The sequence below is a fragment of the Tamandua tetradactyla genome, chromosome 5 (assembly GCF_023851605.1).
Source record: "Tamandua tetradactyla isolate mTamTet1 chromosome 5, mTamTet1.pri, whole genome shotgun sequence".
NCBI lineage: Eukaryota > Metazoa > Chordata > Mammalia > Pilosa > Myrmecophagidae > Tamandua > Tamandua tetradactyla.
Window position 1 is genome coordinate 161812157 of NC_135331.1, and position 23813 is coordinate 161835969.

A 23813-nucleotide genomic window follows, 5' to 3' on the forward strand; every position below is an offset into this window, starting at 1 on the left:
TCCCTTGTTAATTTCTCCTAGCAGTAGGAAGTTAGCAGCAAAAAGTGATTAAATAACCTGAAAATAATGTTTCTATAAACTGCTCCTTGCCTTCTTTTAGCTGATGCTTGTGCTAATGTGACAGATATGTCACTTTGGGACTGGCATTTCATGTCCACTGAATCAGCATTTCACTTACTTGTAGGGTCACTTCTTTAAAGGATTCAATATGAAGAAAAATTGCTGAGCTGCTGGGCATGTCAGCAATGTCTTATACTTGACAATTTTGAAAAGACTGGTATTGCCAATAGGCTTATCTTTAGAAACTAAAAATCTAAAGTTAAAAAAAAAGGTGCATTTGGGAAAGAACAGTAAATAGGAGACAACCAATTATCTTAAATTAAAAGTGGGCTATTAAAGGATAGGCTAAGCCTACTTAAAATTATTCCTAAGAGTCAGTCCCAGAGAACCTCTTTTGTTGTTCAGATGTGGCCTCTCTCTCTCTCTAAGCCAATATGGCAAGTGAACTCACTGCCCTCCTTCTCTACATGGGACATGACTCCCAGGGGTATAACTCTCCCTGGTAATATGGGACAGAAATACTGGAATGAGCTGGGACCTAGTATCAAGGGATTGAGAAAAACTTTTTGACCAAAAGAGGGAAGAGAAAAAAGAGACAAAATAAAGTTTCAGTGGCTGAGAGTTTTCAGGCAGAGTTGAGAGATTATCCTGGTGGTTATTCTTACGCATTATATAGATATCCCCCTTTTTAGTTTATACTGTATTGGAGTGGCTAGAGGGAAATACCTGAAACTGTAGCTCTGTGTTGCAGTAGCCTTGTTTCTTGAAGATGATTTATAATGATATAGCATTTACAATGTGACTGTGTGGTTATGAAAAACTTGTGTCTGATGCTCTTTTTATCTAGGGTATGGACCAATGAGCAAAAAATATGGATAAAAATAAATAAATAATAGGGGGAGCAAAGGTTAAAATAAATTGAGTAGATTGAAATAATAGTGGTCAAGGAGAGGAAGAGGTAAGGGACATGGTATGTATGAGTTTTTCTTTTTTCTTTTTTATTTCTTTTGTTGGATGCACATGTTCAAAAAAATGATCATCGTGATAAATATACAACTATATGATGATCTTGTGAGCCATCAATTGTACACCATATATGGAATGTTTGTCTGTCAATATGTTTAAGTTTTTGCAAAAAAATATTAAAATCAGGGGAAAAAGTGGGCTAGTACGTTTGGAATCATTTGAATTAATTTAGTTCAGATGGTTCTCTTTAAAGTAATAAAATTTTTGTTGTTTTGAATTGATATTTTCTCCAAATATGCTGAAAAGAAATGAATGTTTTTGGTGAAACACAGCTGAAATTATTTCAGTTTACAAATAATGCTTTACTCTTTCATGAATTGCAAGTTTAGTTAATAATATCAATTGAATAACAGGACTATAAAGTACCTAGGGTCTCTCAAGGCCATGTTTTTGTTTGCTAGCTTTCTTTTCTTTTCTTTTCTTTTTTTTTCTCCCCATTAAACCATTCTCACTCCACATGTGGTTTCTTAGTTATTAAACAACAGGGTTGCACTAACTGGTCTCTGACTGTAGCCTAATGTCTCTCATTCGGATTCAGTTATCTGACTCTGACATTACTGGATAATTAATAAACATCAGAAAATGAAGCTAGAACTTTTTTCTAGAAACTTACATTTTAAGATTTGATTGCCTAGTTAAGCCTAAGGTGCAATTATTTAATATATAAAAAGAGAAATATGTTTCATTCATAAAAAGAATGTGCATGGAGTAACCAGTATCTGCAATGCCCTGGGTTCAAAATGATGAAGATGGTATATAGACCTTTTTGGGTCTTTTTCCCTGTTTTTTTTTAAGATAAAATATAATTTAATTTTATTATAAATACAATAATCAGTATTCATTACCAATTACAATTTGCATAGTAATCACTTTAAGATGTCTGAATAAAGCAGTCAAATAAAACATATTTATTTTACATTTGTACATAGAAAAAAGCCTTTCGATTTGAATCAGCCCATTGACTCAACTAGAACAGTGATTAATTTTTTGGGGGGCGTTTTTCTTTTTTAACTTTTTTTATTGTATTGTATAACATATATACAAAGCAAAGACATTAAAAAGCAATAGTTTTCAAAGCACTCTTCAAAAAGTGGTTACACGACAGATGCTAGAGTTTGTAATGGGTTACATATGATCCTCTAACATTTTTTCTTCTAGCTGCTCCAGAATATAGGAGGCTAGAGGGCTTAAACACTTTTTTATCATTGCAATCGACTTTTTTTCCTTCTTTTTTTGCAAACAATAACATATATACAAAAAAGCTATAAATTTTAAAGTACAGCACCACAATTGGTTGTAGAACATATTTCAGACTTCAACATGGGTTATAATTACACCATTTTAGGTTTTTACTTGTAGCTGCTCTAAGATATTGGAGATTAAAAGAGATATCAATTTAATGATTCAGCATTCATAATCATTTGTTAAGTCTTGTCTTCTATGTATAATTCCACCATCACCTTTGACCTTTCCATACCTCTCTTTGGGGTTGTTTGGGCTATGGCAATTCTAAATTTTTGATGTTGGAAGGGTCTGTCACTAAAATGAGATAGGAAGATGGAACTGTCTGATGTTCTGAAGAGGCTGGGCTAAACTTATCTGGACTGGACCCATCTAGAGTTTGCAAGTTTCTGGAAAGTTACTCTAGTGCATGGAACCCTTGTGGAATCTTATATATTGCCCTAAGTGTTCTTTAGGATTGTCTGGAATGGTCCTGGTTGGGGGTTGACAGGTTTTGATAGGTAGCAATGTCTAACTGAAGCTTGCGTAAGAGCAACCTCCAGAGTAGCCTCTCAACTCTATTTGAACTCTCTCTGCCATTGACACTTTATTAATTAGACTTCTTTTCCCCCTTTCGGTCAGGATGGAATTGTTGCTCCCACTGTGCCAGGTCTGGATTTATCCCTGGGAGTCCTCTCCCATGTCACCAGGGAAACTTTCACCCTTGGATGTCATGTCCATTATTTCATTTGTAGAGTTGGGCTTAGAGAGACTGAGGCCACATCTGAGCAACAACAGAGGTCCTCCAGAACTAAGCTTCTATGCTACCTACATAAACTTCACAGGAATAAGCCTCATAATCAAGGGCATGGCCTATTGATTTGGGTGTCCTTAAAGTTTGAAACAGTAGCAGGAGATTCCCTGATGGTAAGGTTTAGTGGCTCCATAGTCTTTCTCCCCTACCTCAGGGAACTTTGCCGTTACTTTTTGATTATCTGGTTAATAGACTCTAGGATGTTTCCAGGCATTACAATAATCTATACAGGATTAAATGACCTCATTCTGTGCTTCCTGCATTTCAGTTGTTCAAATGAGCTATTCAGATAGGTTGAATTAGATTATGCACTACAGAAAATTTCAGTTCCAGATCAAACAAATATTTCTTTCATTGCTCTCAAAGAGTATGTGTGGTTCTAAAATACAAACACTGTCTTCCTTACCCCTATGTTCTGAATTACTTTAACCCCAACCTGTTCAGCTTCATTCTTATCTCTAAATATCAGGTTATATTTATAAAACTGCCTCTCAAAATCCAGAAATCATAATCACCGCTCCGGACTTTATGTGTCTGCTCTAAAAGCTTACAATCTAGGCCCTGATTTTCTTATAAGCATTTTCTAAAGGTGACCATACCATTGTTGTTTTTTGTTTCTGTTTTTTTTTTTTTGCCTCACCAAATGTCGCACATTTTCATTCACATCATTGCATGCCTCACAACATTGTTCCTTTTTGTAGCAGCACAGTCTTTGTTCATAAGTATACACCAATCTCACCAATCTATTTCTCTGTTAGTGCATCCTTCAGCCACCTGCATTCATCAGGCATCATGTAGAGGGCCCAAAGTCCACAGTCCATCAACATTCTCAATTTTAGATAATTTCATTGTTCCCAAGAGACAGAAAACCAATAAACACACCCTCACCAAATGGGAAATCTAAACCTCCTAGTTCTTGTCCCTCACCCCATTATTTACCTCTGCTGTTGCTGCGGTAGTTCTGACGGTTCCCTTTTGAACATAGTTCATAGGATGCAATAGTAGCTTTCCCCCAGTACCCTGGACTTAAACACCCTTTATACAAAAATCATATCTTTGAAGTAATTCTTACAACAACTCATTCATATTTCTAGTATGAATCAGTGGGACACATAGGTCTACACAACCTCTTTCAATTTTATTCATCTTCAATATGATAATATTACTTATAGACCCACTAAAGAATCACTTCCCCCTATCTATTCCCTTACATTGGAGTTCAACCTCATTAGCTAACACTTCACCCAACTCTAGCTTCTATGTACCTCTAAGTCCCCTATATTCTCTATTATAAGCCTCTGATTATACCTCTAGGCTGGTCATAAAAGTGAAATCATACAGTATCTATCTTTTTGTGTCTGGCTAATTTCACTCAGCATTATGTCCTCAAGGCTCATCCATATTGTCATGTGCTTCAGGATGTCATTTTGTCTTACTGTTGCATAATATTCCATTGTATGTATATACCACATTTTGTTGATCCACTCATCTCTTGATGGGCATTTGGCATCTTTCCATCTTTTGGTGATTGTGAATAACTGTGCTCTGAACATCCATGTGCAACTGTCTGTTTCTGCCATTGCTTTCAGCTCTTCTGGGTACATATCAACTAGTGCTATTGCTGGGTCATAGGGCAACTCGATATTTAGTTTCCTAAGGAAACACGAAACCGTCTTCCACAGGGGCTGCACCATTATACATTCCCACCAGCAGTGCATAAGTGTCCCAGTTTCTCCACATCCTCTCCAACATTTACAGTTTCTTGTTTGTTTAATTGCAGTTATTCTTATAGGTTTGAGGTGGTATCTCTTTGTAGTCTTGATCTGCTTTTCCCTTATAGTCAGTGAAAATGAGCATCTCTTCATGTGCTTTTGAGACATCTGTGTTAGCTCCTCAGAAAAATGCCTATTCATGTCTTTAGCCTGTTCTATAATTGGGTTGTTTGTTCTTTTGTTGTCGACTTGTATGATTTCTTTGTATATACAAGAAATCAAACCTTTATCTGATATATGACTTCCAAATATTGTCTCCCATTGAGTTGGCTGATTCTTCACGTTTTTCACAAAGTATTTTGAGGTGCAAAAGGATTTGATTTTGAGGAGTTCCCATTTATCTGTTTTTTCTGTTGTTGCTTGTGCTTTGGGTGTAAAGTTTAGGAAGCTTCCTCCTATTACTAAGTCATAAAGATATTTCCCTACATTTTCTTCTAGAAGCTTTATGGTGCCAGTTCTTATATTTAGGTGTTTGATCCACTTTAGTTAATTTTTGTGTAGGGTATAAGATAGGGTCCTCTTTCATTCTCTTGGCTATTGATAACCGGTTCTTCCATGATCAATTATTGAACAGACTATTTTGTCCCAGTTCAGAGGATTTGGGGGCCTTGTCAAAAATCAGTTGACCATAGATTTGGTGGTCTCTTTCGGCACTCTCAATTTGATTCCATTGGTCAATGCTTCTGTCTTTGTGCCAGTACCATGCTGTTTTGACCACTGTGGCTTTGTAATAGGTTTTAAAGTCAGGGAGTGTGAATCCTCCCACTTCTTCTTTTTAAAGATGCTTTTAGCTATTCAGGGTCTCTTTCCCTTCCAGATGAATTTGGCAGTTAGCTTTTCCAAATCTTCAAAGTAGGTTGTTGGAATTTTGATTGGTCCTGTGTTGAATCTGTAGATCAATTTGGGGAGAATTGATGCCTTAACTATATTTAGCCGCCTTCTCCATGAGCAAGGAACGTCTTTCTGCCTACTTAGATCTCCTTTGATTTCTTTTAGCAATGTTATGTAGTTTTCTGTGTACAAGTCCTTTATGTCACTAATTAAGTTCATTCCTAAGTATTCGGTTCTTTTAGTTGCTATTTTTAATGGAATTTTTTCCTTAACTGACTCCTCAATTAGCTCATTTCTTGTGTATAGAAATGCTACTGATTTTTTGCACATTAATTTTATATCCTGCCACCTTGATTAATTTATTAGATCAAGTAACTTTGCTGTAGATCTCTCAGGATCTTCCAAGTATAGTGTCATATCATCAGCAAATAATGAGAGTTTTACTACTTCCTTGCCAATTTGGATGCCTTTTATTTCTTTGTCCTGCTGATTGCTCTGGTTAGCACATTTAGCACAATGTTGAATAATAGTGGTGACAGTGGGTATCCTTGTCTTGTATCTGATTTTAGGGGGAAGGAATGGAGTCTCTCTCCATTAAGTATGATGCTGAATATTGGTTTATCATATATTCTCTTTATCATATTGAGGTAGTTACCATTGATTTCTATCTTTTGGAGTATTTTTATCAGAAAAGAATGCTGAATTTTGTCGAATGCTTTTTCAGCATCAATCGAGATGATCATGTGATTTTTCCCTTTCAATTTGTTGATGTACTGTATTACATTAATTGATTTTCTTCTGTTGAACTATCCTTGCATTCCTGGTATACACCCACTTCATCATGGTGTATAATTCTTTTAATGTGTTGTTGGATTCAATTTGCTAATATTTTATCGGGAATTTTTGCATCTATGTTCATTAGGGAGATTGGTCTATCTCATAGCATTTTCCTATTTCATAGCATTTTATCCAGTTTTGGTAATAAAATCATATTAGTTTCATAAAAATGAGTTACGTAGAGTTTCTTTTTCTTCAATTTTTTGGAAAATTTTGAGCAGGATTGGTGTTATTTCTTTCTGGAATGTTTGATAAAATTCCCCTGAGAAGCCATCTGGCCCTGGACTTTTCTTTGTAGGAAGACTTTTGATGACTGATTGAATCTCTTTACTTGTGAATGGTTTGTTGAGATCTTCTATTTCTTCCTAAATCAGTGCAGCTTGTTTGTGTTTCTCCAGGAATTTGTCCATTTCATCTAAATTGTCTAGTTTGTTGGCACATAGTTGTTCATAGTTTCCTCTTATGATTTTCTATTTCTTCAGGTTATATGGTAACACATCCCTTCTCCTTTCTGATTTTGTTTATTTGCATCATTTTTCTTTTTTTGTCAGTCTTGCTAGTGGCCCATCAATTTTTTTTATTTTTTCAAAGAACCAACTTTTGGTTTTATTGATTCTTTCTATTGTTCTTTTGTTCTCCCATTTATTTTTATTTCTGCTTCAGTCTTTGTTATTTCTCTTCTCCTATTTGCTTTGGAGTTAGTTTGCTGTTCTTTCTCAAGTTCCTCCAGGTTTGCTAAGTCCTCGATTTTTGCTCTTTGTTGCTTTTAATATAGGCATTTAACGCAATAAATTTCCCTCTTAGCACAGCCTTTGCCACATCCCATAGTTCTGAGAAGTTGCATTCTCATTTTCATTCATCTCCAGATAGCTACTGATTTCTCTAGCAATTTCTTCTTTGATCCACTGGTTGTTTAAGAGTGTGCCATTTGATCTACATATATTTGTGAATATTCTGCTTCTTTGGTGGTTACTGAGATCCAGTTTCATCCCATTGTGATCAGAGAAGGTGCTTTGTATAATTTCAATATTTTTATAGTTATAAAGACCTGTTTTGTGCCCCATCATATGATCTATCCTTGAGAATGTTCCATGAGCACTAGAGAAGAATTTATAACTTTGTGTTTTAGGGTGCAATGACCCATATGTCTGTTAGGTCAAATTCATTTATCAAGTTATTTAACTACTCTATCTCCTTGTTGATTTTCTGTCTGGATGTTCTATCTATAGAAGAGAGTGGTGTATTGAAGTCTCCTACTATTATTGTTGAAATATCTATCTCTCCCTTCAGTTTTGCCAATATCTGTCTCATGTACTTTGGAGCTCCTTGATTGGGAACACAAACAATTATGATTGTTATATTTTCTTGGTGAGTTGACCCTTTAATTAGTATATAATGTCCTTCTTTGTCTCTTATGATGTCTCTACATTTAAAATCTATTTTGCCCATTATTAGTATAACTACTCCTGCTTTCTTTTGGCTACAACTTGCATGGAAAATCTTTTTCCATCCTTTCAGTTTCAATCTATTTGTATCCTTGTGTCTAGGATGAGTCTCTTGTAAACAGCATATAGCTGGATTATGTTTCTCAATCCATTCTATCAATCTGTATCTTTTAATTGGTAAACTTAGTCCATTGACATTCACAGCTATTACTGAAAAGGCATTTCTTGATTCTACCATCTTACCTGTTTTATGTTATTTGTCAGATCTATGTATTCTTTTCCCTCTTTCTCTTTGTATTCTTTAAATTACCCTTAGTGGTACTCTTCAATTCTGCACCCTCCTACAGACATCCCTTTCCTGTCTTTTTTTTTTTTTTTCAGCCAGCAGAACTCCTTTTAGTATTTCTTGTAGGGCCAGTCTCATGTTGACGAATTCTTTCAGGACCTCTTAGTCTGTGAAAACTTTAATCTCTCCCTCAATTTTGAAGGACAATTTGGCTGGGTACAGAATTCTTGGCTGGAAGTCTTTCTCTTTCAGGATCTTGAATACATCATAGCACTGCCTTCTCACCTCCAGGGTGCTTTTTGAGTAGTCTGAACTCAGTCTTAGTTGATTTCCCTTGTGTGTAGTAGACTGTTTTTCTCTTGCTGCTTTCAGGATTTTCTGCTTCTCTTCAACATTCGACAGACTGATTAAGATGTGCCTTGGGGAAGGCCTATTTGGATTTATTCTGTTTGGAGTTTTTTTTGGGCTTCTTTGACTTATATATTTATGTCCTTTATGAGGGTTGGGAAGTTTTCCCCCATTATATCCTCATCTACTCTTCCTAGCTCTTTACTCTTCTCTTCTTCTTTTGGGACACTAGTGATTCTTATATTTGCACACTTTGTTTGTCTATCATTTCCCTGAGTTCCCATTCAGTTTTTTACATCTTTTTTTGCCATTTGCTGCTTTGAGTCTTTGAAGTCCATTATCCTGTCTTCTATATCACTTATTCTTTCTTCTGTCTCTTCAAATATGGTATTGTGTGCCTCTAGTATATTTTTATTTGGTCAACAGAATCTTTAATCTCTGTGATTTCTACTATTTTGCTATTTGTTCTTTCAAATTCCTCTTTGTGCTCTTCTACTATCTTCTTGATCTCCTTCCTGTCATTTGCTTCCCCACTTATTTTATTAAGTAGAGTTGTATGAACATCTTTGATTAGTTGTTTTAACATCTGTATCTCCTCAGGTGTTTTAATTTGGTCATTAGGCAGGGCTATATTTGTCTGCATTGTGATATGTTTAGTGATCTTCTGCTGTCTTTGTTGCATGTAAATATCTTGATTGATTTACTTTGGGAGTTGATTTCTTTCAGTAGTCTAAGGCCTTGTGTTTGCGAGATGCTTGTACAGCAGGGAGTAGGGCAAGGGGTGGAGCACTCAGTATGGTGATTTGTTTCAGGACAGGTAGGCACAGGTTGGGGATGTTGCACTGATGCTTGTGAATGTGGGCACCCAGTGCCAGGGATGGTGTAGCTGGGCAGGTGCATGGGTATGGGGGGCATAACCCTGGTGTGCACTGGTCTAAGGCACAGGACTCTTTGTGTGCATGCATAGAGCTGTGGCAGCAGGTCAGCATTATGCCTGCATGGATCAGGGGCTTATGTGACTTGACTGCAGGTCAGCACTTTCTCAGAGCTGGGAAGTGAGGCTGAGGGCTGTGTGCATGTGTGATTCTAGGACTGCTGTAAAGTGCGATTTGCTGAGACTTGAGTGGGGGCTGGTGTGAATGTGTGGGCCTGGGAGTGCTATGAAAGGATGCGCTGAGCTCAGGGAGGATGGAGTGAGGCTGTGTGACACTATGGGCAGGGGCAGGGGTAGCCTAGGTATGGAGGTCAGTGCCTGCAACGTTTATGCACCAGCAACAGCCTACAGGGAACAGGGAGGGGAAGGTATTGCTCGGGAGGGGTGTAGGAGAGGTGGGTTGGGCTGCACTTGGGGTGGGAGTGTGGGGCAAGTATGTCCACTGGGAGCTGGTTGGGTGGGGGCACCTGGAGCGCAGGGAACGGGAGTGGGTGGCATGGTTCAGGTATGTAGGGTGGGGGGTGAGTCTCCGGTCACAGGGCTGCGCTGGTGTAGGTAGCGCGTCCAAGGAACCCGGTCTGGTTTACTTCCTAGCCCCATGTACCTGTCCATGCCCTCCCGTGGGCTCTACGCCTAAGCGCTAGGCTCCAGCTTTCTGCCTCTCAGTTCCTCAGCCTCTGCAACCAGGGCTGCCGCATGTGGTACAGAAGATTCTCCCAGGTCAGCCGCACTCCCGAATTGCTGCTTCAGCCACCCTCCTGTCCCTTCTCTAACTTTTCAATAGAGCTGGGCTAAGCTCAAGCTACTCCAGTCAGCCATCTTCCCGGAAGTCTTTCCTTCAGTTTTTATCTAATATTTTATCTAATGCCTGTTTGGCCATCCTGAAGTGGATATACATTGTGAAAAAAAAGTTAATTAGTGAATAGCATTTAATTAAACTATAATCCTTTTATAACCTCCCTAGTAGAATAAAGCTTTCTCCATGAATTATTTAAGAAAGCCTGACATTTAAAGAAACTGAGATTATTCAGACTCCCTAGAAGGAACACATTAAAAAAAATTGTTCCTGTAACTAGTTCTATAATACAGTAAATTTCCTTTTATAAAGTACACCATTATATCCTCAATTTGACTAAATTCCAGTAAAAATCACAGTGAGTGGAAACTCTAACTTTTAAAATTTGTGTTTTTTTCTGATGATGTTGTTTGTGTTTAATATTCAAAGGTTATAACAGAAACCAGTAATAATTAAAAGTAAGTGAGCTTATTATTTATACTAATAGTTATAACTGAGAAGCTGCACAATTTTCTTTTTTAGAAAATAGACCATTATTATGCCAGGAAGAACAAAATATACCCTTCTCAAATTCACATAACTGTTTGATACAAATTCCTTGCAAATGTTGTTAGTTTGTAGTTTCATTCTTACTTGATGTTCATTCATTCTTGAAAATATCTCTTGAATGCCTACCATGTTCCCATCATTTTTATATACACTGGGACTATGGCAATGAAAAATTAATTCACTATTTTCATGAAGCATTCATTCTAGGTGATACGAAAGACACTAAGCAAAAAACATATATCATAGATCATAGATAAGTGTATAAAAAAATGGAACAGGGAAATCTAGAGAGTATAGGTTTGCTATATTAAGAAGAGTAACAAGATTCATTCCTTCTGAGAGAATGACATTTGAAGAAAGACTTAAATGAAATGAGAGATTAGGTCATTAAAATATGTGGGGACACCATTACAGGCAAAGACAAAAGCAAGGGCTGAGGTTCACCATACAAAGTCCTTTACGCTGACGGCTCTCATTCTTAGAATTTATTTAATAAAACATTCTGTTTCAGCAGGTAATTTTTAAATTAACTCCCTACAGAACTAAGTATGATGCAAAAATTGACTCTCTGTACCTGTTGAAATATTTCTTTTGAAAAGAAAATTTATAAAACATTAGAGTCTTTCATGTATAATTTTATACGAAGGTTGACAAGTGTCTTTTACAAAGCTGCATGTCGCACCAAAATCTGAGCTCCCTGAGATTAAAGATGAGTTGTTTCTTTTGTTTACAAGAATTTCAGTGTTTGGAACACTGGCTGGTACATTGTACATGAACAATAAATATGCGTTAGATGGATGAAATAATACATGTGTATGGCATGTTTTCAGAAAATATTTGTTTTTATATAAATGTTAAATATGAATATAGTTGTTCCTGGGTTCTTTCAATAGCATCTCTTACCATAATGCCCACTATTCAATTGCCTAAAGAACTTACAAATACTATAGCATACATTCTCTGTATCAAAAAATACATTTGGTTGAATGAAATGATAACCTACTGATATCTGAAATTTGCATTTCAGCAGAAATTTGGGACTCAAAAACTAGAATAATTACTGATAAAATGCAAAATTTTTGAATTTCAGATAAACGATTACATTAAAAACAAAAAAAAGTGTCCTCAGTTTCTCACTTTCCAAGTGACAAATACATCAGTTAGGAAAGTCTGGGAGAGCTGTTGCCATACAACCTGATATTATTTCAAGAAAAAGGCTTAGTATGAAAAGATAAAAAGAGAAGCTAGTGAGGGCAGCTATTTAAACTATTAAATTTCATGAAGACTGAAAATGGGGAAACTAAGTGTTCTAGTTTGCTAGCTGCTGGAATGCAATATACCAGAAACTGAATGGCTTTTAAAAAAGGGGAATTTAATGAGTTGCTAGTTTACAGTTCTAAGGCTGAGAAAATGTCCCAATTAAAACAAGTCTAAAGAAATGTCCAATCAAAGGCATCCAGGGAAAGATACCTTGGTTCAAGAAGGCCAATGAAGTTCAGAGTTTCTCTCTCAAGTGAGACGGCACATGGCGAACACAGTCAGAGTTTCTCTCTCGGCTGGAAGGGCACATAGCGAATATGGCATCATCTGTTAGCTTTCTCTCCTGGCTTCCTATTTCATGAAGCTCCCCGGGAGGCGTTTTCCTTCTTCATCTCCAAAGGTCTCTGGCTTGTGGACTCTGCTTCGTAGTGCTGCAGCATTCTCTGCTCTCTCTGAATCTCTCATTCTCCAAAATGTTACCTCTTTTATAGGACTTCAGAAACTAATCAAGGCCCTACTCAAATGGGTGGAGACATGTCATCCCCTAATCCAGTTTAACAACCATTCTTGACTAAATCACATCAACCAGGAAGATGATCCAATCACAGTTTCAAACATACAGTACTGAATAGAAATTATTCTACCTTTATGAAATGGGATTTATATTAAAACATGGCTTTTCTTAGGAGGCATGCTTCCTTTCAAACCAGCACACTAAGGAAAAAATACAGAATGCAATTATCAATGATTATAACCAATCAATGAAGGAAATGCATTGGAAGCCTAAAGACAATAAATCAGATTTCTATACATAGGCATAGCACATAGGAATTAGTCACAAAAATCCAGGCTAAAAGTAAATTTTCTAGTTATGTATATATATTTCAGGCTATGATTTTCAGTTATAATGTATAATTTGTTTTCAAAGTGTTTTTATAGGTTTTAGTAATGACTTACTCTAAAAACCTGCGTGAGACACACGCCAATCATATTTAATTCTGACAGACAATTATTATTACACGTATTTTATAGATGGGCCAGATTACTTCCTTTCATCTCAGCTTCATCACATTAGTTATTGCACTTGAAATTTGTTTCCTGTATTACAGAAATGACCAGAAGGCAGGTTTGAATGACCAAATAACATTAATTTCAATAATTTGATAATCCTCTGATTCATTTTCCTGTTAATAAAGATCTTCTTATTAAGTAAAATTAAGGCCAAAGTATCAGCCCCATGAATGGCTTCTGGGATATATGGGATCAGTTCTGTTTCTGAGGAATGATCCTTAACACTGGTGGTACAGGATGGAAAAGAAACAGCTCCTGCAGTAGGCAGACCGAAGAACTCCTGGGTGGAAGGGAGCTGTCAGCTTCAGGTATTGCCACAAACAAGACAGCTGGCTTTCCAGAGATACTGCAAGATCCTTTTACCATTTAAGACACTGTACAGACAAAGCCAAGGGTTAGTAAAGAAAACAGATCACAAAGCAGTTAGAAAAAGTCATTAGAAGAATAGGAAGTATGTTAGGGCAATTATATATAAAGCCAGGAACTATTTTAAGCACTTTAAGCATATTAATTTATTAATCTCACTGCATCCCCAATTTACAGAGGAGGATACTGAAGCACTGCAAGATGAAGAAGTGTGCCTAGAGTGTACAGAAAGCAGTACAGGAAACTAAAATATGAAGATAAAGCACACATTACATGGAGATCTTTTATAATGGAAAGATCACTGAAGTAATTTTTAAATACAACTTTAGTGAGAATCCACTGAAGAGCAAATATAAAAGGACTGTGGATTAAAGAAAGTTAGTAAAAAGATAAAGAAATTAAGTAACAACCATTCAATGAGCACCAACTAGGTTCCAAATACTGTTTAAAGTAATGAAAGGGCTTACAAAGGTAATAAGGCAACATGTCTATCATTCAGGAGTTTAAAATCCAGTGGGAAAAGGTTTATAAGCAATCAAGATAGCACAACATAATTGTTCAGATAAATGCACATAAAAAGGCTAGACATAACAAGGAAGAAAAATTCAATATGCCACTCCCACAAAGAAAAGACAGAGTCAAGAGATGAACAAAACTTTGTATGTAAGTGATAGTGGAGGGCATTCCAAGTAGAAAGAATATTTTGGGAAAGGGCAATGGAGAGAGAGAGAAAGCATGTTTGAAGAATTAGAAATATCTCAGAATCATTCAAAATTTACTTTCAAGTAGGGAAGTAGTGGAAGATGGTCTCAGACAGATAAGCAAACTGGAAAGCAATTTAAAAGTTAGAGTGCCATTAACAGAAAATAATGAGTCCGGATTATTAACATAGAAACTATAATCTCTGAATTCTTTTATTCAGCCTAGCTAATTGAATCATGGATAAAGGCAGTAAGTGCAAGGTCCTAATTAGAATTTGTTAGTGAACCAACTTTGGGAGGATAAATGTTGATGACACAGGTGTGGTATATATCGAAGTCTCTGAAATATGTAAATGTTTACAGTATGATTTCTTGCATATATTTGATTTGGAGAGGCTAAAAAGTAAAATCCCAATTCAGGTGGGGGGGAACATATAAAATATATGACATTTTAATCATATATATCCATGTAAATGAACATATATGTCATCTATGTCATATGTATTTCATCAGAAACAGATACATATATTTACTGTTGTCTGTGGCTCAACTAACAAAAGTTTGTGAGTGAGAGGTACTGTGTCTGCTGTGCATGAGTACATGACAAAAGTAATAAGCTGGACTCAGTCCATAAAAAAGTCTCTAACCTAGTAAATCAATACTTAAACCTTACTCATTAAATCAGCAAATATTTATTGAACATCTGTCGTGGTCAACAGCGTATCCAAACTATTGTAAATTGAATAAATTATACGCTATCCATTGCTTTGCCATCTTCTAAAAACCTAAAATCTGGAGGTTGATAAAACATGAATAACAGTAATGAAATAATAAAATAAAATAGGATAAAATGAAAAAGGTAGACTCAAACTATATGACTGTCAAAAGAAAGCCTCAACGTGCTCTGAAATTTATACAAGCAAGTGATCACCTCTTATTTGGCAGATGTTTATTAGGGATGCTGAAATAACGGAGAAATGCATTATTTTACTAGGCATTTAAGCAATCAGGATGGGGTCAATTTTGAGCAATGGAAGTGAGCAACATAGAGACAGGCACCAGACTAGGGGGTGCGAGGGTGATACAGCGGGTAGAGTCCTCGCCTGCCATGCAGGAGACTTGAGTTCCATTCCTGGCCCATGCGCTTCCCAAATGCAAACAGATAAGCAAACAAACAAAAATTCAACAAATGGTGCCGCAATATCAGGAGACTCACATGGAAAAAGAATGAACTGTGACCCCACCATACAGCATACAAAAAAAAAAATCAGACTAGACATTAATTAACTGAATATATATTAATGATTAAAAGATCAAATGAAATGGGAAATCTAAATATAATATTATTTCAAATAATATATTTTCATTTCAATGTACATTTTTTAAAAGTTTATTTTTAATTTTTTATTCTATTGCTTGGACAGTCTTTTCTCGGGAATTCCAATTGTACATATGTTGAAATCGTCTGACTCTCTCCTACAGCTCCTACTTCTATCACCTTTTCTCTACTTCCTTAAATAATATGTTTATTCAGTTTTCTCAGTTTTAACATCTGTATTAGTTACTGGCTTTATATGCGATACATTCTTCTTTGTGCTCCTTTCCATTTAGTTATCAATTATCAAATGATTTTATTTTTGCTTCTATGTATTTCCTGAGTTCTGCATGTTTCTGTTTCCTGTCCTATGTTGTTTGACCATATTTTTCCAGAATATTCTTATATATGCTTTTTCTGAACTTCTTTCATAGAAATAACTTCTTCTTTTTTAATTCATGTTAGAATGTTGGTGTTTTAGTTTCCTGGGCTTCTCAAGCAAATACCATGCAATGGTTTAGCTCTAACAATGGGAATCGATTCACTCATGGTTTGAGGCTGGGAAAAAGTCCAAATAAGAGAGATGTCATCAAGTCAATGTTTTTTTCCCCCTGAAGACCAGTGCTCTCAGGCTGGCAGCAGGAGATCTCTGGCTTCTCAGTGACTCTGTCACATGGCAAGGCTCAGAGTGGCATTTCCTGGTCTTTCTCTTCTCTTATGGCTTATATTGATGTCCAGACCCCTGCTTCCTGTGACTTTCAACTCTCTGAATTTCACTCTGCTTATAAAGGATTCCAGCAATATGATTAAGACCCATCCTGACTGAGGTGAGCCACACCTTAACAGAAGTAACCTCATCAAAAGGTCCTACCTATGATGGGTTAACACCCCAGGAAAGTATTAGGCTTAAGAACATATTTTCAAACCACCATGGTTGGTTTACAATTTATCTCTACTTTATGGAAGACCTTTCTGGTGAGTTTTTAAAAGTTGCACTGACATTTTCTCTTACATTCTATAACATTTTTGCATGAATGCTGCATCTTATCTTTTCGTTTCTTGTGCTTAAATGACTACGCTTTCCCAAACAACTCTTTATGAGCATTTTTTTTTTTCTGGATGGGATGAGTGATTCAAGGTAGCTTTTCAGGTTTTCCTACTCATAGCCTCCCTCCTACATTGCTAAATCCAGTGACTCCTTAACCTATGGTGCCTCAGTGTAGCCATGACTTCTCAACTTTCTAAACTAACCTGATTTGAAAGGGTTCCTAAGATGAGCCATGAGCCTCAAGGCTTTGCATAAGCACATGACTGGGATGGGACACAGTCTTGGACCTATAGGGTGATTCACTCAACAATTAGAGGAGGCATTTTGCTTTTACTATATGAGCTTCCACTTCTGAGCCATGCTGATCATTCCATATCTTCTCTATTTGTCTATCTAGGCATACCGACCTTACCTATTCTCAGCCTTACTCACAGCAGGCTGCATATGAGAGTCCCCCTCAAGGTTGGTATCTTTTCTTAAGGTAATAATTCTTAGAAATTTCTGAGATCTTCCACTACTAGGCCCCCTTAGCCCAGATCTTTTGTCTTTGGGAATATTAAAGATTACATTTTGGTGTTTTCTCAGTCTCCAAATTTTGCTGAAAATACATATCTTGGTGCTTTTGTTGTTGTGGTGGTGGTCCTATGTACCTCTTGAAAAAGGATATAAGTATAAATTCCCCAGCCTACCACTTAGAGCACTTAAAAGAATGTACCTTTGCAATTGATCCTCAGACACTATCTTTTACTCTATTCCTGTGGACACTCTATGTTTTGATCAAAATAGATTAGATTGTTTTCCAAGATAAGAAATATTCAAACTTTCTAATGTTTGTTGTTGTTGTTTTCCATCTATTGAATGTTCCTCTCCATTCACTTGTAAAACTCCTTTAGAACCATGTTAAATTATCCTTCCTCATGGAAACTTTCTTGTTCTTAATCACGTGTAAGTTCTTTTGTAAACTCCCATAACAATGTTTTTTGGCCTCTTCTACAGCTTATTCCTTCTAATTATATTCCCTTTGTGTGTGAGTGTATGTGCGTAGGTGGTGCATGCATCTATTTTATCTTCTTTATTGAACTTTTTCTCTTTGAAGGTAGGTATTTATTTTACTAATATTTATATCCCCTGGAGGCCACTCAATGTATATTTCTAATAAAAAAAATCAGTAAATATTTTTGATCTCTCAAATATTTGCACAGTAAGCAAGTCATAGGGACACAAGAGACATAAAAATTACAAATGCAAGCCCTTGAGGAACTTATAGCATATTTGAGGAAATAAAATTAAACTCTCAAAATTGTTGTGACTATTAGTAAAATTGCAGCAAAAAGAATAGGCTTTGAATAGCTTCTATGAAAAAGGCAAATTTGTGGGAAAAAAATCAGTGCTTATTTATTTTATAAATAAAACCCTAAGTACCATAATATTTATCCTGGCTACAATATTCTACTTGGTGAAATTGAAAACATGAATTTTTTCATGCAGCTTCTAACTACACTTATATGATTTTTCTCTTTTTTATATGCTACAATGTGACGAATTAGCAAACAGTTATCACATATCAATGTCAGTGCTATATAGTGCTATAAGATAAGACAGTATAGGCAGACTGAATAACAACATTTATGTGTTATGACAATGGGTTCAGGTCCTTTTACAATATTTGCTGCATTACTGGCATTTCTTAAAAATTGCTTTGAGAGATTGGCAGGAAAATTAATGTCTTTAATGCAACCATCTGAATGATAGTAAAATGTCATGAGAGAGTCAAGCTTCATTCTGAAGGGAACGCTGTGGTGTCAGGTGAGTGGTTAATTGGATGTCCACATTTTTCATTGGGTTCTTTATGATAGAAAGGATTTTTCACAGAGTGAAAAATTAGACAGCTCCAAACATACAATAAAGTATTATAAACAATTGAAAGTTTCAAACTCTTTTGATACTGGAATTAAAATAAAAGACAAATTTCTTCTTATTATCAATGAGCACATGAGTTTTAAATTAGAGATGCAGAAGATCTATGGTTATAAATGTTGTCTCTAAAGATGTTGTCAGTCACTTGAAAGAGAACTAATCTGCAGGGAGCTAGCATGGTTATAAACTTATTGTGTATCAACCTGCTACCATCTTTCTTGCATCATATATGAAATATTAAATTAGATAGTATCGAAAGACCGCCCATATGGTCTTTATGGATTTCATATTCTATATTCTTATATATATATATATATATATATATATTTTTATCACTACCACATGGACTGAAATAGACACTCAAATTTCACTGTCAAGTAGAGCTACTACCAACTGGTTTAGAGAATTTAATTGATAAAGAAAAACTTTCTGAAAAGTGTTAAATCTCATTTTATGGAACTATTAATGACAGTTAACAACATAACTTATATCTTTTTTTTTTTTTCATGGGCAGGCACCAGGAATCAAACCCAGGTCTCTGGCTTTTTTGGGGGGGAGGTGGGGTGCATCGTCTGAGAATCCAACCCAGGTCTGCATGGAAGGTGAGCATTCTACCACATGCAACCCATAACTTATTTCTTAAAATAACCATCTGGATGTAACAGATACATATGTTTTGAATGAAAAAAAGTAAAGGTCGTGATCTAAAGGTTTTGGTTCTTGCAACATTTTTGTTTTCTATCCTTCCTCTCTCTCTCTCTCTCTCTCTCTCTCTCTCTCTCTCTCTCTTCCTTACCCCCTACCTTCCTTCCTTCCTGGTTAAATATTTACCTTCTATTTTATCCAGCCAATCCACTTCTAGCTATTTATCCAAGAGAACAACAGAATATCAGCAGGGGATGCAGAGGTAGTTCAGTGGTAGAATTCTTGCCTGCTGTGCAGGAGACCCAGGTTCAATTCCTGGCCCATGCACTCCCCACAAACAAACAAGCAAAACAAAGGAATAAACAAACAACAAAATACAACAAGCGGTGACACAATAATGGGATACGCACACAGAAAAAGAACGAAATATGACCCTGCCATACAGCATACAAAAAAAAGAAAAGAAAAGAATATATCCATACAAGCAATTGCCCATGGATGTCCACAAAGGTTTTATCTAAATAGATAAAAACCGGAAAAATAAGTGAATGAATGAACAAATTGTGGACTACAATTCAGCAATAAAGAGGAATGAGCTACTCATATACAAAATAACATATATAGATCCAAAGGAAACATGGCAAGTAAAAGAAAGCAGACAAAAAAAGCACATTGTTTATGATTACATTTAGTTTAAACTAGAAAATTTTATAGGGACAGAAGACAAATTAATATTTGTCTCAGGAGACAGGAGAGCACGAGGAGGGATTTACAAATAGGCAGGAGAAAATTTTTAGCAGTGCTGTATATGTTCACAATATCAATCACAATGATGATTTTATTGGTGTAAACATATGTCAGAACTTATCTAATTATACACTTTAAATATACATAATTTATTTATGCCATTTGCACCTCAATAAAGCTATAAAAAATTTTAGTATACAGGCAAGAGAATTTTTATGGCACATTATTATGGGATCAATATGATGACCAGATGACCATTAACGGAAATGGAAGAAAAAATTATAATTTTGGAGCCATTAGAACAGATAATTTGGAAGAATGTTTTCAAAGTATTATGGTGTAAATAATTCAGTATGAAGAGAAGTACATACGATCTTCTTTTCATACTTTATATTTAAATCACAAGCTACTTTATATCTATCTGTAGGTACACGCATGCATATAACTGCATATACATGTCTATATATGATTTTATGAGTTTGGAAATGCATCGTATGATGCATTGAGTAAAATTAGTGAAACCACGTTAGATTTACATACCAGACACAAAAGAATACACACTGTGGTATTCTATTTACTTAAAAACTAGAAGCAAAACTAATCTTGTAACGAGAGAAAGGAGATATGTTTTTGTCCATTTGGAGCTGAAGGAGAGGACTAACTGCATAAGGGCACAAGGGGACCTTTGGGGGTGCTAAAATCCTCTTATCTTAAACAGGATGGTGATTGCACAGGTGTATGCACTTGTAGAAACTCACCCAACTCTGCAATTAAAATGGATGTTTTCTATTTTGTACATATTATAATTTAACGTAGCATTCAAGAGTGAAAAGGAAAAAAAGCACTTACTGGGAAAAGGCACTGCTTAACACAACAGTAGTAATAACTCACAGACTTGAAGTATTATCAAGGAGAATAATCTGTAAACAGTGCCAACTGCTTTAGGGTATAAGCCTGACTAGGAGTCTCCCATTTTTTTCCCACTTATGGTCAAAGTTTCTAATTCCATTTTCACCATAGAAGTTGTGTAGGGCTTGTTTCTTCATAGCTCATCCTTAGTCTGCCCTTCCAATGTCCTCCTAATTCTTAGTTTTCCCTTTTCTTAATTAGAAAAGACTGTGATTTCAAGAGGATGAACTTGCCTCCATTGAGTTGATCCGTAATTCTTTCCTCCATCACATAAACTGGAAAGTCAAAGGTGCTAAGGAGCTTGTGCGATACACTGAAGTTCACTTCCTCTTGCCCCTGGACTGGACCCTTGGGTCACTTGACCCAGTAGCTTAAAGACCTGCTGACTGACAGGCTTCTTTTCAATCAAAATTATGACCTAACACTTGTCAAATTAATCTATTTAAAGTTTCATTCATCTGGTAGGTATTCCTTTCCAATACCTTCACTCAAATTTTTCTTGACTCCCTCATAACCAATTTTCTTATTCCTTTTTCCAAAGTCTTGGAAAATATTGATTCTGTCACTAGTATGCCAGTTTGCTCCTTATGTGAATCATTTTTTTCTGCCCTTAACCATTTCAATTTATTCTTGAAAGCTGTTTTCCATTGATTTATGGTGGGAGGGGAAATATTCTGAAATAGAAATTTTGTGGGTGGTTATTAGAACAGTTTTTGGGGGATCTGGGGCTGGATGATAAGCCATATATGTACGTATCTATGTAGTCTGAAAAAGTTATTCACATATCCCTATGGCACTCTAGTCATTTCTCTCACAAATTAAAATCAGAAGCAAAGAATTTAGGATTCACTTAAGACTAGGAAAGAAACGAATTGAATCAAAGGTGGCATTTTCTGTTAGGAAAGCCAAATAAACCAAGTTTTCTTTATAATGCTAGGATCAAATTGAATAAAAAATAATTCCATACAAAACCATACATGGGAGGTGTTTTTATTAAATCAGCACTCTCAAATTTAGATTGCTCTTATGAAGGCATATGTGAAGGTTCATATTCAAAGGTGTACAAATAACTGCAAATTATGACCAGAATTAAGACAACCCAATAAAGACAGTGACCAAAGCATTTTATAAATCACTAATAACAGATTTATAAAAATTGGTTCAAAGGATAGGATGATCACAAAAAAATTTATATATATTTTATAAATATATCCATATCTTATTAATGGATAAACTAAAATTTTTAGAATCCTGAAAGTTAACTTCACACAATTAACAAAATACATGAATCTCTGGGCTTCGAATGACCAATACAAAGCAGCATGTTAAAAGCATGTAAACAGATCTATTTTAGCTCAATATTCCAATTACTAAATAATGGTGAAATTCAGCTTAAGACTCCGCAAAAGAGAAGGAGTCACCAAAAAATGTATATGGCAAGTGAATGCGTTTTTAAAATAGTAAATATCAGTAATCTGAAGAATAATCTTGAGTTTTATACTAACTTGAATTTTGCAGCCAAAGTGACATTTGTATTTTTAATTTTAATGGCCACTAATTTCCTGCATTCTCTTTTTTCTATTCCAAAAATTCTACAATTTTAACAAATAGTGACTTTTTTTTAAATCTCAATATAGTAAATAGACTATGTGGTCATTTATGGATTAAAGCTCTGGCACTTCTGATGCTTTTCACTGTTTCTGGTCTCATTCACTTTTTGAAAATAGCTATTGATATTTTTTAGGATAAACAGATATGCAGGGCAATCAAGTCAGAAGAATATTTTAAGAGTACATAATAATATCACGTACCTCCTCCCACATACTCCACAAAAGAAATATGAAGAGAAAGTTGATAATAATAGCAATGTAAAGTGGCAAGGGAGTAATTATCCAAGCAAGAAAAAGAGAAAAGCCATATGCTTTGCATAGAAATTAGGAAACTGCACAAATATGGTAATTGATTTCATATTTTGACCTCTCATGCATTGATATTCCATCTTTTCTGGTACCATAACAAAAAATGGCAAACAATAATAATAAATTTAAGCAGGAACATAGATGCACTATTACATCTTTTTCTCTTTGTGAAAATTTTAAAGAAAAATAACGTAATATTTTACTTATAGAATTTGTTATAAAACAGCGAGTTAAAATCTCCAAGTGCCTAAACATTTTTATCAAAATGAATAAGGCAATTAGCCATTGGTTTACTGCAATTCCACGATGTCAAAATAATGCATGCAAGATGAGTAACACATGCAATTAATTATTTGGTTAGCATTACAAGGACCACTCTTATCATCACTAACCACTTTTTAAGATCTCTTCGAACTGTATATGCCTTGTAACTCTCAAGGAAAGAGGGTTTTAATCCAATCATTCTATCGTAAAGCCGTTCTTTATATATGAGTGGCCTAATGAATTACCAACCATTCAAATATGTATCAATGTATTGAGATGGTTTAAAGCAGGAAAGGGGTTCTCTAATGCAGCATAGCAAAACTGCATCACTTGAACAACATACCCACTACCTTCCTTATCTCACCCAGGAGATGCTTTTACTCAAGTGTACTGGGTGCTATGCCATCCTTCTATGTTAGGCTCTAATGTAGAACAGAAACTTATAGAATATTAACTACGAGAATATTGTCTGTGATTTTTTATAAAGTGTTTTCTTTAAAAGGATACATTTCTACAATCTAAGAATCAAGAATAAGTGTGCTTCTCTGGTCAGTGGATTGGTTTGACACAGTAGATCATTAATCATTTGTTTTGTTGGATCTCTTTTGAATAATAAAATGTTTAGAGTCAAATTGGTTGCTCAACTCTCAAAAGTCTCAGTATGTATTTCATGAATTAATTTTATTCCTGCTACATCTTATTTTCCCCATCTTTATTTTCCTTTCACTCTGA

General features: G+C 35.5%; 1 non-coding gene across 1 annotated transcript; it reads left to right on the plus strand.

Annotated features, from left to right (window-relative positions):
* Positions 1-19498: 19498 nt before the first annotated feature.
* TRNAS-GCU (transfer RNA serine (anticodon GCU)) lies at positions 19499-19569 on the plus strand. Its single transcript has one exon. It is a non-coding gene; the product is annotated as a tRNA-Ser (tRNA).
* Positions 19570-23813: the final 4244 nt, after the last annotated feature.